Source organism: Callorhinchus milii, unplaced genomic scaffold (assembly GCF_018977255.1).
Source record: "Callorhinchus milii isolate IMCB2004 unplaced genomic scaffold, IMCB_Cmil_1.0 Scaffold2, whole genome shotgun sequence".
NCBI classification, from domain to species: Eukaryota; Metazoa; Chordata; class Chondrichthyes; order Chimaeriformes; family Callorhinchidae; genus Callorhinchus; species Callorhinchus milii.
Window position 1 is genome coordinate 80,025,297 of NW_024704743.1, and position 16,891 is coordinate 80,042,187.

Below are 16,891 nucleotides of genomic sequence, written 5' to 3' on the forward strand. Positions count from 1 at the left end.
GTGCCTGCAGGATAGGATTGTTAAATTCAGGGATCAAACCCATGGCTTTACTGCTCTGTGTGCCTCCTTCCTACAGAAGGATTCACTCACAAAGCACATGAAGCAGCCTGTCAACAGAATTTTATTGGATTGTATTTTTAATTTGATATGATATTAATAGGTAGGTTGATAGAAACAGATATAGCATTTTTAAAGCAGAATGACATTTTTCTCACACCCATCCCTGCACTGCTGCCATATCTTCATTAGACAATGCAATACAATTTACACTCATATTGCACCTTTCACGTTGCGAGGACATTCCAAAGGGATTGACAATTCTGGCTGGGCACCAGAGCTGAGGGTGGAAGCTAAGTAATTACTGAAAGCATGTTCAAATAATAATAATCCTTGCATTTGGTATAGTGCCTGTACACGTCATTGAGATGTCTCAAAGCACTTCACAGCATGTACTGTAAAGAGGAGCGATTGTGTATTTTGTGGGCAAATGCGGCAGCCAGTGTGTGCACAGCAATACAATTTAACACACCCATAAACAGCCATGGAGTGAGTGACCAATTTTATTTGGGGGATTGTTGGCCAAGACACTGGGGAAACTCCCTTTTCTTTTTGAATGGTGCCATTGGATTTTTAAGGTCCACCTGAACAGACAGATGGGATCTTGTGTGTTTTTAACATCAGCTTAGACCGTGTGATTCCAAGTCCAGATGTGGGGCTGGAACCCACGACCTTCTGACTCAGAGGCGAGAGTGCGCCAGGCTGACAAGGAGCTACATTTTGAACTGTACCTAGAAAGACACAGGGAAGAATTCCATTCCAGACACAGAGAAGGTTCTGTGTATAGCTAGCACTCACATGTAGAGCTCTCACTCTGGTTTGGATACTGTTAACCATAGTGATTTTTTTTTGTGTGTATCAGACCAAAACTGAATCAGTTTGCCAACATTTCCTATTTTTTCTTTCCACTCAAAACCCTGCCTTATCCTTGCTGCCTTAGAAACACGCTGCTGCAATCAGTTAATAAATAGGTCAGTGTGCCACACAAGTCAGCTGCCATATTTAATTATGCATTGTTGTATTAAATAGTAATTAGCTGTCTTCACACTTGCATTCACTCCAAACTCAGAACCTCAGTGATAGGCTATAACAGGGTTAATTGGTTCGAGATGAACATCTTGGAAATAGTTCAAAAATGTGCTACCAAATTTACTGCAACCAAATATTGTACTCACATTATCTTGTATTAACTAAGATCCAGTTAGAATCAGCAAAGACCAGTTCATTTATTGAACTGCCAGCTGGAATTCACAGCAGGTGGACTCAAGAAGAGAGAAAAAATGAACCCTGTTGCTTGCACTTTCAAATATGTAATAATGTTATATAAATTATACAGAAGGTTGAGGGGTGACCTGATAAAGGTCTTTAAAATTGTGAGGGGTTTTGATGGAGTCAATAGGGAGAAATTATTTCCACTGGTCTGTAAATCAGTGAGTTGAGGGAACCAATTTAAGTTAGTAAACGAGCAATTCGGGAAGTTAGGGGAAATGTTTCACACACAGAGTAGTTTGGATATGGAATGCCTAGTTGAGAGCGATGGTTAAGGTAGAATTAGCTTTCAAAGGGAAACTAGATAAATCACTAAATAGCAGTTAACTAAGGGATTTGAGAAAAGGCGATGGATACCCTTTAAGCTGTGATATATGGCATTGGCAGAACACAAGTTGGATGCATTCTCAAAAGGTAGGCTGAATACATGACAGCTTTTGTTTTAAATGTGACAATGCCTTTATTTTACTGAGATTGCAAAGTATGGTTGTTGAATGTTCATCACCCTTGCCCATTACCAATGCCTTTAACATTACATCAGTGACTTGAATCACCCGATCTGTTTCAGTAATCAGGTCACCTCACTAAGTAGGTCACTTTTGCCCAGTCACTTGAGTTACAGGATTAGTGAAGTCCTACTGTTGTTTATTATTTCTCAGTTTTTTTATGAGGATTTAATCAATGCACCATCAATTATATTGGTTGGGAGTCTGCTCCACAATTTCGATGACTCTAATGCAAAACTCTGAAAAGGAATAAAGAAAATATATGTTTGTAATTCTGAATTATATTTGGTTCAATTGGTGAAGTTACTGCCTGGAATTGCAACCGAGTCCTCCAAGGTCTCGGGATCAATGGAATCAATTCCTGATCAGTGCTGAGTTAGCTATCTCGTCATCTTCATCCACAAAGTACACAGTCACTATTCTTGGCAATATATCCTGTGAAGCACTATGAGACTTGATGACATGATAAAGCACAATATCAAATGTAAGGATTATTATTGTCTCATCTGGACAGCAGTGAAGTTGTTACAATTAGTATCAGAGCTCCTAGAGGTGAAAAATCAGACAGAGCCCCTGGATGATCCTGATCATAAAGCAGTGACCTTCCCCTCCATGGAAAGTGTGTACTTTTGTACATTAGGAGTTAGAAGAGGATCAGACCCAGCTGTGATGGTCACTAGGGTTCAATAATGTACTGATGCTCATTGCCTAGACTCACACATAAAGAATGGGTGAGATACTGGTGGATCGATAGTAACAAAGGATATGTATCCCAGAACAAGTCAGCACCTATAGGAAATAAATATATATGTGTGTGTGTGTGTGGTGGTTGGGGTGGGGGAAGGTGGAGGGGGAGACAAAATCTAAACTTGGGGGTATGTTGAGAGCTGTGACTTACTCTAGGAGCATTGGATGACTTTAAACAGATAGACTTTGATGATCATTTATATCATTCTAGACTTGTATATTTTCTTATAAGAAAATAACAAAATTACATTTGTATAGTGCCTTTCACGTCAGGAAGATGTCCCAAGGGACTGGACAGTCAGTGTTTCGGACCCGAGCTGGGGGTTGGGATTGGGGAGCGTGGAGGGCAGGGGGGCGAAACAGGGTGATCGAAAGCACGGTCAAAGAGGAGGGTCTTGAGATGGGTCTTGAAGAAGGCAAGGGAGAGGATGAGGGAGAAGAACTGCGGGATGGAGTTCCAGAGGGTAGGGTCAGAGTGGCAGAAGGTCCACCACCAATGGTGGGGGGGTGGGTGAGGCGAGGGATGCGAAGGAGGCCGGAGCTTGCTGGGTGGAGTGAGTGGGCAGGATGGTAGGAGGTTAGGAGGTTACAGAGGTAGGGGAAAGCAAGGCCATCGTGGGCTTTGAAGATGAGGACCAGGATCCTCTGAGTGATGAGAAGCCAGTGGAGTCGGGTGAAGGTGGGGGTGATAGGATCATGGAGCCTGGTGCGGGAGAGGACACGGACTGCAGAGTTCTGGATGATCTGCAGCCTAGGTAGGGAGGAGTTGGGGAGGCTGACAAGCAAGGAGTTTGTATAGCCAAGCCTTGATATTATGAATGCATGTATGAGGGTTTCGACGGCCTGCGGTGTGAGACAGTGGCGGAGCCGGGCAATGTTGCGGAGGTGGAGGAAGGCAGAGTGGGTCATGGCACAGATGTGGAGTAGAAAGAATAGTTGAAGATCAAACAAGGCGCCAAGGTTCCGGACTGGCTAAGCAAGATGGAGTGTGCATCCATGGATGGTGATACTGTCAGCGCCTGAGGTGAGGAGGTGCCGACGGGAGCCAATCAGGAGAGCCTCAGCCTTGTTGACTAAAGAAAGTTAGCTCTCATCCAGGACTTGATGTCTGACAGACATTCTGTCAGGACAGCAGTGGTCCTGGAGTCAAGGGTGGAGGTAGAGAGGTACAGTTGGGTGTCATCCACATACATGTGGAAGTTGACCCCATGTGCAGACATTGAATTTAGTTCTATTTCATTCAGCAGTAAACTTAAAGAAGGTAAGGAAGCAGTCAAGACAAAACAGACCATCGTACTAAAACTGGAGAGAACAACGTATGTGAGCATCACAAATAGGAAAAATAATAATGATATAGCACCTGATCTTAACTCAGCCAAAATCCTCTAAAGCAGCATTAGGATTGTATCTCTGAACTCATTTGTCCTGGAACAATTTTCAAATGTTCCTACAGAGAAAATCATCACATCAAAATTGTGCTTTACGTCAGTCATGGCATGGCGTAAAAGCATCATAGATTTTATCTCCATCATTGTTTTGTAAACCATGTCTTGCAAATGAGATTTGACATTTGTAAGTGAGATCAAGTTCCCCCAATTGCTGTACTCTTCACGAAAGGCTTTGATTTCCTATTTGTGCTCGGTTCTTTGACCAACAGGAACTATCTCCTGTTGAGGGCAACTCCACGTTGTGGAAAAAAATTACAGAATACAAGCCAAAATGTAAAATCTTATAAATTGAGCACATTTTAAATATAATTTTCAGAAAACATGCCAAGTTGAAGCCTATTTAGTGAATAAAGGTGGATATATCATTAAACATTTACGAAGTATCCAGTTTCAATTGTAGGGTATTTAATTCACTGATCTCTTTATTCTGCTAAAGCTTTGCAGAATATTTTGAAATACGCTCCACAGCAGAAATACAACTCCCTCTTTGTGAGTTGATTGTAGAGCTTTGACGTACAAGCTATAATGCTTACATAGTCCAAAGACAATGTTTTAGAAAGAATTTTTATTGTTGTGAAAATAATGAAGAGTGTGTATATTTAGCACAGTGTTGGAACTATGAACCTATTTTGGCCTCCAAAAGTAACATGTGCACAGTGGAGGCATGCAGTTATTTAAAAATAATTGTGTGGCTCCCTGATGGTTCGTCTGGCAAATTCACTGCTCAATGCGGAACTGAGCCATACAGACAAGGATGTTTTGGCTTTAATCCCCATCTCCACAGAGGTTGGTTCTCTCAGGAATGGCAACAATCTAAATCACAAGATTAATGTAGATGAAGAAGGTCTTTCGGCATATCTGGTCTTATCCCTCCAGAACACCCACCTTATCTTCCTCCCTTCACAGCATCAAAATACTTTTTTAATGAGTGCAGCATCCTGGCCTTAACCATCTTTCCTGGCAACCTGTTCTAGTCTGGATAAAGAAAAACCTCCTGGTACCGATCCTTAAATTGCTCTTCGCAACTCTAAACCTATATCCCTTTGTTCCAAAATAGTTAGAAGTGAGATCAGAAAACATTTCTTCTCACAGTGGGTTGTGAAAATGTAGCAAAATAGTTTTTCTACAATTGGGCTCAGTGTAGTGCCCCTTGGCTGGGGACAGGAAAAATTAGATGGGATTCATTTTTCCATCAGCATGAACTCTCCGGGCAGGTGCGCTGACCATTGATGCTCTGGTTCCCCAGTTATGTTCCCAGAATCCCTAATGTTTTGTATGTTTCCCCCCTTTGAATGTACCAACTACTCTTCCTCAACTGTTACTCCTCAGTCACTCTTGTCTTCAACTCCTCTCATCTTTTGAAGAGGTGACTGCGAGGGTTGATGAGGGAAATGCGGTGGACGTTATTTACATGGATTTCAAAAAGGCTTTTGACATAGTACCGTATAAGAGATTAATAAAAAAATTAGAGGCCCACGGAATTAAGGGGAGTGAAAAAAAACTCACTCACTTCACAGTTGTTTGTGGGACATTGCTGGACACATATTGGCTGCCGTATTTGCCCACAAAAAAAACATACAGTTACTCCACTATACATTGAAGCAGTTTAACATGACTGTTCTAAAGCTTCTTGTTGCAGCAAACTATGAAAGAAAACCTGGGGCTGTCTTCATATCCGGTGGACCATTAAAGGCAGTCAATGTATTCTCAGTGGCAAAGTAAAGCTTTCATTTGCTACAGATTACATTTTCTAGAGTAATAAAAGGAAGGAAAACAATATGGCAATCAATTGAGACATATCTATTATTGAAGAAGGTGCCAATAGTCACCATTAAATGTAGACATGTGGAAGACATATGGTAAACTAGGCTAGAAAACATGTCGCCGCTACAGTTACTTAATTTGGAGTAGGAGAAACCAAAGAACGACAGTGCCAAGACAAGTATCCTCTTCCGGATTTTATTTTTATGTGTAAATTGAGAACATCTATACATCTTAAAGTCCCAGTGACTTTTACCCTACCAATTGTCTCCCGCTTATATGTTTCAATTGATCCAGCATTTACAGCCTTTAAGGGAGTGAATTTAATTTTGCAATACTAATTTTGGTAAATTAATTTGAAGACTTTTTCTTGACTGTGCTGTGGTGTTGTGCTAACATGGGATTGGATTAGAATAATATTTGTTACATTTAATAATAATAATAATCCTTGCATTTTAATATAGTGCCTTATCACGTCTTTAAGGTGCTTCAAAGCGCTTCACAGAATATATTGTAAAGTAAATTGGCTGCATATTTTGTGGGTGAAACACAGCAGCCAATTGCATACAGCAGTCATGGATTGAGTGACCATTTGTTTCAAAGGAATTATTACCCCCAGAAACGCGATCTGCCGATTGACTAATAACCGGGTTCCTACTTACTGCTAGGTAAACAGAGGTGTATGGAGTAATGAAACGTGCCCAACGTTTCACCCTGCCAGGAATCAAACCCAGGTCTCTCGCTAGTTAGGCAAGTGCTCTAACCACTGAGCTGCAGGACTCCATTATACTTGAGTTCAGGATCCTCATTCTCACCTTTAATTCCCTCCAAGGGCTTGCCCTAGCCTACTTTTACAACCTCCTCAAACCCTATTGACTCGGCTGCCTGCTTCACTCAGTGAGCAGCAGCCTGCTTCATGCCTCACTATCAACTGGGAGACTTTCAGCCTTTTTGCCCCATCCTCTGGACCTCCATCCCAAAGTCCCTTTGACTTGTTGTCTCCCTCACCTTGTTAAGAGTCAATATCAAGACTTACCTCTTTGACCTCACTTTTGGTCATCTTTCCTCTCTCCACCCCTTCGGCTCCACCCCAGCTTGGGTACCCAATCAGTACTGTTAAGGACTTCATTTCCTTGCCAGCCCCACTCCCTTGGTGTCCACCCCTCCCAAATCCAACTCCCAGGTCAACATCAGCAACAAATTACATTTGTATAGCGCTTTTCACATCAGGAGAACATCCCAAGGTGCTGGATAGTCAAGGATTTGAACCCACTCAGGAGGAGTGGAGGGCAGGAAGGGTAGAGGTGTGAGGGTTGCTGAAGAGGAGGGTTTTGAGACGTACCTTGAAGGAGGCAAGGAAGGGAGCAATCCAAAGGGACTGTGAGATGGAGTTACGTGGAGCAGGCCAGAAGCTGCTGAGTGAGCGGATAGGTTGATATGCCGTTAACAGGTCACAGAGCTAGGAAGGAGCAAGACCGTGGAGGACTTTGATAGTGAGGACAAGGTTTTTTAACTCTATCCTCTAAGGGATGGGGAGCCAGTGGAGCCGGGTGAGGGTGGGGGTGATAGGGTCACAGAGCCTGGTGCAGGAGAGAACATAAGCTGCAGAGTTCTGAATGATCTGCAGCTTGTGAAGGGAAGAGTTGGGAAGGCCAACAAGCAGGAGGTTGGCGTAGTCAAGCCTAGATGTAATAAATGCATGGATGAGGGTTTCGACGGTCTGAGGGGAGAGGCAGTGGCATAGCCGGGTGAGGTGGGGGAAAGCAGAGCGGGTCATGGAACAGATGTGGGGTAGAAGTACAGTTGAGCGGTTCCAGACTGGCTCAGTGAGGTGGAGTGTGAATCCTTGGATGGTGATGCTGCCAGTGCCTGAGGTGTGGAGGCGCTGACAGGAGCCAATTAGGAGAGACTCGGTCTTGTTGACATTCAACTGTAGAAAGTTAGGTCTCATCCAGGACTTGATGTATGACAGACATTCTGTCAGGACCGCAGTGGTCCTGGAGTCAAGAGTGGAGGCAGAGAGATACAGTTGATTATCATCTGCATATATTTGGGATGATGTCACCAAGAGAGAGGGGACCAAGGACAGGCCCTGAGGAACACCGCACAAAATGGAGCAGGGGCTGAAGGAGAGGCCATTTGTGGAAACAAACTGCATTCAGGTGCAAACCCTTAACTGGTCAGGGCCTTGGGATATCCTACCAGCATGAAAGGCGCTATGCAAATACAATTTGTTGTTGTCCTCCCGGCATGAAAAGTGTTACAAATGTGAAATTGTATTGTACAGTATTCTTTACATTTGATGGCAATGTATATCACACACCAAAGAAATACAAATACATTGAGTTGGTGTTAGTTAGGTATGTGCCCACTTGAGTGAATGGGGTGGGACACTTTAAATGGATGTGGGATGAATTTGGTGGAATTTGTTGGGTCCAATGATATAAGGGATCCACCCAACGTTATTGCCAGCAAGAAAATGTGTATAGTACAGAGTTTTACTGTGAGAGTGGAGGAGATTGAGATCCTTAGTATTTCCTTGCCTTCATCTGTATTGAGTTGAAAATTAATTATAAACGTAGGAGGTTTACACTGGAAGCTTTAATGTCCTTGTCATGTGAAGGTTTGTGGTCAGCCTCCTCAGCTAGTTGGCTCCTACTTGAAAGTCCCTTTGCTAGTTTCTGGTTCCAGTTTTAAAAGCCGTGCTATTATTTGTCAGTGCTGTCAGTGGAGTTTCAGAAAATGCTTTGAAATATCTCGAAGATATGATATGGCACTATATCAAATGCAAGGATTATTATTATTATTTCCAATTCCAGCAGTCAGAGCTGAACTGTCGGTTTCTAGAAGCAGTGGATAATGAATTCCACTCTGAGCTGCTACCCTGGATGGAAAGCGCTATATAAGTGCAAGTTGTTGTTGAAAAGCGCTATGCAAATGTAATTTTGTTGTTGTATGTGAATGTGGCAATCTTGAAATTGATCCATCCTAGGTAGTGCTGGAGCCTGGAGTGATGGGAGGGTGTTGTTTGGTACAGGCAGGTGAGAATATAGGTGGTGGAGTTTTGAAATAATTGGATTACCATTTATCTGGAGACATATTACATTTTGCTTTCCCTGAAGCTTCATTTGGTAAAGTCTCCACCCTTGTCAGAAACTGAGTCATACAGATTAAGACTCTCCCAGATGCAGAGTTAATTGATCTACACCCTTTGTCTCCGAAAGGCACTGACTCATGCTGTTTGTAGTTCAGGGGTACCAGATACCTTCCCATACTTCACCCCAGTGGTGTGTGGACAGATCATTAAACTATGGAGATCATCACAGCCAAACCCAAACCTGGCTTCACTTAATCTTCACATTTTCCAGGACGATCATTGGACCAGGTCTTAGGAACCACTACAGTAGGTAAAGTTATGCCTTTAAGTGGAGTCCTGTAGCTCTGTGGTTAGAGCACTCATCTCGCAAACAAGTTACCTGGGTTTGATTCCCGGCAGGGCGAAATGTTGGGCAAGTTTTCCTACTCCACATGTCTCTGTTTACCGAGCAGTAAGTAGGAACCCCATTGTTAGTTGATTGGCAGATCGCTTTTCTGGGGGTAATAAATCCTTCAAAAAAAAAAAATTGGTCACTCAATCCATGACTATTTGTGAGACACTGCTGTGCGCAATTGGCTGCCGCATTTCTCCCTCAAAATATACAGGATATTCACTTTACAGTATATTCTGTGAAGCACTTTGAGACGTCTAGAAGATGTGATAGGGCACTGTATCAAAGCAAGGAATATTATTACTGTTTACCACATTTTTCCTTGCTCCTGACCAAGCTATGCATGTCAGTCATACACATTTTTTGTTGTTGTAGGAGTTAATATCCTCTCAGCTGGAACTCAATTTTGCCAAAAATGTGTGTGTGCACAGGCAAGGAAAGGGTGGGTAGGGGAGGATAGGGTGCACGTGTGTGTGTGTGTGTGTGTGTTGGGGGGATGCGGTGAGGAAAGTATAGGGTGCACGTGAGGGAAATATCTAGGCATAAAGGTTGAGTTTATAAATTGTTACTGACTGTAAAACAAGGAAATCCCATTCACAATATCTGATGTCAGTTTGGAACCTTTTGAAAGGGCTAGAGAGAACGCAGAACAGACAGTTTCTGCAGCAAGGCCTGTAACCCTTCTGTCAGCAGAAGTATTACTTCATCTGCAACTTTTTCTAATCTAATAACCCTATTTGGGAACCCTCTAAATTGTGGCCAATTTCTTCCTTTCCTTCGGAGGGAGAATATTCTGTGTGGGCCTATTCCTGTCCAGTATGGATTTCTTTGCAGTTTTCTGGGCCATGTTTCAAGTGTCAATTATGAAAACTAATAATGACTTGTACGCTATTGAGAAGAATCAATAAGAGAAATGTCCTTTTTCTGCAAAGTGTCTGAAAACGATTCTCAGATAGCAGTTACAATCTGAGCAATGAAGAGATTAGACTGTAACCTTGATGTATTATGTCAAGCACCTGCAGCCTTTAGATTGAAATCGATCAGTGCAATTCAAGAAATTATTAAAAGTGTTAAATGGCTTGGTTACTGATGGATTGCTGCTCTACAAACTTGTGTAAAAATGTCAATTGGATCATTGAAAGAATAATAATGCTATCATGGTGCTGTAACCTCTCCCCCTAGCCCCCACCCACACACATACTCTCTCACACACACACACACAGCTGGCAATGAAAGATCGGAATCAAGTCGATTCTCGGTGGAGTCTTGGTTAGTCTGATAATTGAGCCATGCAGCTCAGTGCTCAAATCCATGTTAACTTTCAAAAAGGAACTAGACAGATATTTAAAAAGGAGTAAACTACAGGGATATGGGGAAAGGCTAGGTAAATGGGACTGGAAGGATTGCGCACAGACATGATGGGCTGAATGGCCTTTTTCTTGCTTTAAATTTCTGCTGTTCCAGGGATGGAGCCACCCGGTTTATTAGCAGGACTTGGAGGAGCGGATCAGTCACTGGGAGCTGATTCTTCCAACTTAGCTTGATAGCCCTGCAAGCCAAAGTCATAATGGCTTGCAGGGTGGTCTAAACTGGACAAGCAACAGGAGTTTATATGCTGTACCATGGTAGACTACGTGGTTTTAGCTGGTTAAACCACAGCAATATCTCAAAGTACAGTCTGGCATCCTCAAATCACTGCTTTTGCCAATCTGCACTTATATTTTCTAAGATTAGGTAAATAGGGTGCCTACATCTGGGGGGAAAGTGCACACTACACACCAGAAGAATGAAAAACACCCATACAACAACAAAATTACATTTGTATAGCGCCTTTCACATTAGGAGCACATTACAGGGCGCTGGACAGTTAGGGATTTGGACCCGAGCTGGCGGATTGGATCAGGAGGGGTGGAGGCGTGGAGTGTAGAAGTAGGAGGGTGACTGAAAGCACGGTTGAAGAGGGGGGTCTTGAGTCGGGCCTTAAAGAAGGCAAGGGAAGGAGCGAGGCGAAGAGTCTGTGGGAAGGAGTTCCAAAGGGTGAGGGCAGAGAGGCTGAAGGCACGAATGCTGATGGTTGGGCGGGAACTGGGGCTAACTGGAAAACGATTAGAAAATCCTGCATGATTTCTTCCTACCCAGGACAGGAACTAAGGAGATGTCGCCTGTCACTTGGATTCAGATGAGCGACTCTGCACAGATCTCGGGCCGAACTTGGGGACCATTTAGATCAGCATGATTCAGTTTCACATCAGGCAGTGGCTTCAAACTCCTGGAGCTATACATTCATTTCAATTTTAATTCATCTCCCTGATCATTTCTCATAACTGATGTATTTGGCCAATAAATACATTAATTTATTTATTCATTATTAATGACACCTAAACTCCAAAGCAGAAGACATGTAATCCATGTTGAATAATGAAGGCTTCTACACCTGTGTATACATACCAGTGTTTCAATACACAGCTTTACCATATCTTATCATTCATTATTGCCCACTTATGTTGATACTGAGTGTTGTACAATGCGCCACTGAGTGACTGCATTGGTCAAATTTTTCAGCAATGTATTATTTAACACATCACAGATCACAATCTTCACCCCGTTGTTACAGTAGAATTATTAGTTTCTCTCAGTATGATGGCTAATAATCTCCTAGATAAAACTGGTTATGAACTTCATGGCTGTTTGTGGAACATTGGAGTGCTCAAACTGGTTGCCACATTTGCCTACAAATACGCAGCCACGACCCTTTGCAGTGAATGCTGTGAAGCACTTTGACACGTCCTCCTGACATGAAAGGTGCTCATTCAAACGTAATCCTGTCCTTACTCAAATTCCACTTCACAGCGAAGGTCACTGGATTAAGTCTGATGGAAGCATTGAGGCATAAGGCTATAGTTTTTCTGTCCTTTTTGCTTTAAATTGGCTTGTTGTCTATAATGGGCTGGTCTACAATATGATTTCCCCATCCCTGCATGCTATACAATAGGCAATTGACAAGTAATCACAGCATCACTCATCTAGAGAAGAGAAAATTCAGCCAGGGCTCCTGTTCAGAGTTGCCTGCTGGAACGTGCACTAATGTAGACGTTGGGTGAGGGCAGGCTCAGACATTGCTCTTATTTGTTTTATAGTTGAATAACCTGCCACTACTCACTGTCAAGTTTCATTTATGAAGGATGACCACTGGAACGGAGAAATTGGAGGGTGTAGCACATGTGCAACTTTACACTGGCCATAAGTCAGCAACGTCAGCAGAACAGGGGAATATTGAAAGTGTTAAAAACCAAAACACACATACAGGAAGATAAAGTAAGGACTGGAGAGTTTAGAAAGTCAGGCTTTCAACAGAAATGGCAGCAGGTCACAGTGCATTTATCAATTTGTACTTTGACAAGTATGATATAACCAGACAAGCAGGTGCTACCCCATATAATTTACTGGACAAGCAACCCATGTGCCATGACTAAGCTACTACATTAAAAGGTTCCACTCTGTGTGTGTCCTGTCTGGTGAGAGATATGATCATTAATTCTCTTATTATTTTGCCTACAAAAAACACGAATTACACTTTAGAGTAATTCCTGTGAAGCCCTTTTAGTCATCTTGACATCATGATAATGCACTGTATCAGATGCAAGGATTATTATACTCTATTATTAATTAACAGATGCATATGCCCATGCATTATACTTTACGCTGAATGTAGGTGATCCACCACACATTGTATGTAGTGGAGTCCTTCAGTGGTTAGAGCACTCGCCTCGCAAGTGAGAGATCTGGGTTTGATTCCCGGCAGGGCGAAATATTGGACAAGTTTCCCTACTCCACACATCTCTGTTTACCTAGCAGTAAGTAGGAACCCGGTTGTTAATCGATTGGTGGATCGCTTTTCTGGGGGTAATAATTCCTTCAACGAAAAATAATAATAAATTTGTCGCTCAATCATGACTTTGTGGGACACTGCTGCGCACAATTGGTAGATGTAGTACAGTATATGGCTTGATTGTTGTCCATCCTCATACACCGCCTCTCCGCTTTACTCAATCTTCACGGATCTGCCCTTGCCTGGTTCGATTACTATCTCTCTCTCATCGTCTCCACTTCGTTGCCTCTAACGGTTTCTCCTCCAGCCCCCGCACTGTCATGTCTGGCGTCCCCCAGGGCTCTGTCCTTGGCCCTCTCTTTAATATCTACACGCTCCCCCTTGGTGACATCATCCGCAGACATGGGGTTAACTTCCACATGTATGTGGATGACACCGAACTCTATCTTTCTGCCTCCACCCTCAACTCCAGGATCACTGCTGCCCTGACAGACTGCCTGTCGGACATCAAGTTCTGGATGAGGGAAAATTAGGCTCTGGCAACATCAACCTCCATGGTTGCACACTACAACTCACCAAGCCAGTCAGGAACCTCGGTGTCTTGTTCGACCCTCAACTGTCTTTTCTCCCCCACATTCAAGCCATGACCCGCTTTGCCTTCCCTCACCTCCGTAACATCGCTCGACTCCGCCACTACCTCACCCCTCAGGCCGCTGAAACTCTTGTTCATGCCTTCATCACCTCCAGGCTCAACTATGCAAATGCCCTGCTTGTCAGCCTTCCCAACTCCTTCCTCCACAGGCTGTACATAATCCAGAACTGTGCAGCCTGTGTCCTCTCCCGCACCAAAGTCCGTGACTCCATCTCCCCCACTCTCGCCCGACTCCATTGGCTCCCTATCCTTCAGAGGATCTAGTTCAAGATGCTGGTCCTCACATACAAAGCCCTCCATGGCCTCGCCCCACCCTACCTCTGCGACCTCCTAAGCCCCTACCAACCCACCCGTTCCCTCCGCTCAGCCGGCTCCGGCCTGCTCCACGTCCCCCTGACCCACCCGCCCCACCATTGGAGGGAGAGCTTTCAGCCACTCTGCCCCCAAACTCTGGAATTCCATCCCCCAGTCACTCCGCCTCGCCCCCTCCTTAGCCTCCTTCAAGTCCCGCCTCAAGACCCTCTTCTTCGACCATGCCATCGGCCACCCCCCTTCCCCTCCCCTCTCTTCTCCCCCCAACCCCAGCTCGGGTCTGCAATGCTGTACTTTGTCCAGCGCCTTGGGACATGCTCCCGACGTGAAAGGCGCTATACAAATGTAATCTTTTTGTTGTTGTTGTACATGTAATGTAGTATAGTGGTTTTGATATACCACATGTTGTATACTGGCTTGTGATGTACCACATGTAGAATTCTGTTTTGGGGACACTTCAGAAACGGAAGATTGTATTCAGCCAAATGGTGCAGTGACATTAAGCTGTGATTCCGGAAGTTAGGGTATCAGTATGTACAGACAGAAGTGAAGAAACTGGAACTCCATCCCACGGTCCCTTCGCATCGCTTCCTCCCTTGCCTCCTTCAAGGTCGGTCTGAAGAACTTTCTCTTCGACCATGCCTTTGGTCTCCTTCCCACCTCTCTGCCTTCCCTCACCCCTACACCACCCCTTCCCCATGCTCGGGCCCCGACACCTGACTGTTCAGCGCTTTGGGACGTCCTCCCGATGTGAAAGACACTCTATAAATGTAATTTTGTTGTTGTTGTTGTTGTAACTGCTTTACAATGACTGGCCAGGAGACCAGAATGGATGTATGTAATCACTCAGAGAACCAGGAATTCACCATCTTAATCTGTCTAACATCTCCAGTCTGTGTAATAAAATTTGTACAGATATGATGAAGCATCCACTGTGATCTGTTTGTCTGCTGCACTTAATTTCCTTTCAGCAGTTTAGAATGCCATAGGATCAAAAATAAGATTTTGGCACCCTGCATTTTTTTTGCCTTGAGCACAACACCTCGTTTGTAAATATTAGATTGCAAGATTCAAGTACAAGGAATCGCTAATCCCAAATGTGTCTGAAAAGAGTTACGAGCAAAATGGCTGTGATTGTTTCAGTCTCTGGCTGGCTTGTAATTCACAGTTTGCCAAAATTGACGACTCAGAATGAACGTAATAAATCCGGTTTGTGACAATTGCATATTAGACACTACTGTAACATTTACATTCAAGTCTTTTGGTATTTTTGTAGATAATAGTAACAATAATAATAATATAACTACTTGCATTTGATATAGTAGTTGTCGTTTCAAAACATCACAACCGCTTTACAGATAGCTGCTTTAAAGTGTAGCGATTGTGTATTTGTAGGCGAAAATAACAAGTCTATTTGCACACAGCAATGTTCCTCAAACAGCTAAGAAACAAATGAACAAATTATCTGGAGGATTGTTGGAGAAATAACAGATAATAGCAATAATATCATTTGAATAGTATCACTTTAATGTCAACAACAACAACTTGTACTTATATAGCACCTACACACAAGGTAGCTGCCCTCCTTATGTAGCTCCCTTCATGCACGTCCACCTGAACAGACAGCCAGGACCTTGTTTTTAATGACTCATCTGAAGGACAGCATCTTCATCTTTGAACCTTCTTATTCCAAAGTGAAAGTATCACCAACTGAGCCCAGATGACATTTTCATGAGGATGATAAGGATAAATGCTGCTTCCATTTCCATTCTGTTTCGTTGAGATGATTGTCTCCTCTTTTCTAAACTGACCGTTTGCTGAGTGAGTTTCACAGCCAGAATGTCATCAGCCTCCCTTATTTGCCTCACCCCAATGGCCATTGTTCATGGTGAGTAACGCTATTTGAATTTGGAGGAAACACAGGCCCAATTCTGCTCTTAGCCAGTGACCACACATAAACACGTCCTAGCATAGGTCTCTGGATAGTAAACTCTGAGAAGGTGAGTGAGGGACGGGGGAAAGAGAAATTTTGGCTGGATCCATACTTACTGCATCTTAGCATTTCAAAGCATGCAGAATTTGCCAATTTCTTAAGTCCAGTGTTAATTTTGAAGCTCTCTATCTGTAGGTTATTTTAAGATCTGAAAATTAAGACTACATTAAAGAATTTGCCAAATTCTACCTGCTTTGAAACGTTATGAAACTATGTAAATGTAAACCCAGGTGGATTTTTTTTACCCCAAGAGCAAAAGCAGAGACTGATTCTTTCCATCCCCATGGACCCCCACTCTAGGGATCAAGGGCAATTGTAGCCCCCAAACTGCTATCCCATCTGAGATGAGTTACTCAGCTCAGTGGAACCTGTGACCTTTTGGGCTGCAGTGCTGCATGCAATAAATGGCAGTGCGTCAGCCCTCAGCTCTTTATCCTTATCGTATGCTTCCCATTGATGGGCGTCCCTGAAGAGCACGACAATGTCACTGCAAACCTCATGCATTTGCATTGTTTCCAGACAATGATAGCACCTGAAGGAGACATTGATTTATTTCAGAGCACTTACCAGTGAATTTTATTGAATTCAACTCGAGACAAGCTGCATTAAAAATGCAAGGTGCTGGGGTTCTGACATGTTGCCTATCAGTCATCTGCCAGAAGCTGTTAGGGATGGTATGATTAAAATTAGCAAGGTCTGGAAAAAAATATTTTATTCTGTGCACACAGTAGCTTTTCTTTATTGGTTTTTAATTGTTGTCCTGTTAGTTTCATCTGAATCTTCATGTGCTTGCCTTATTTTGTTACTTGTGACTGCTGTAACTGTAGTT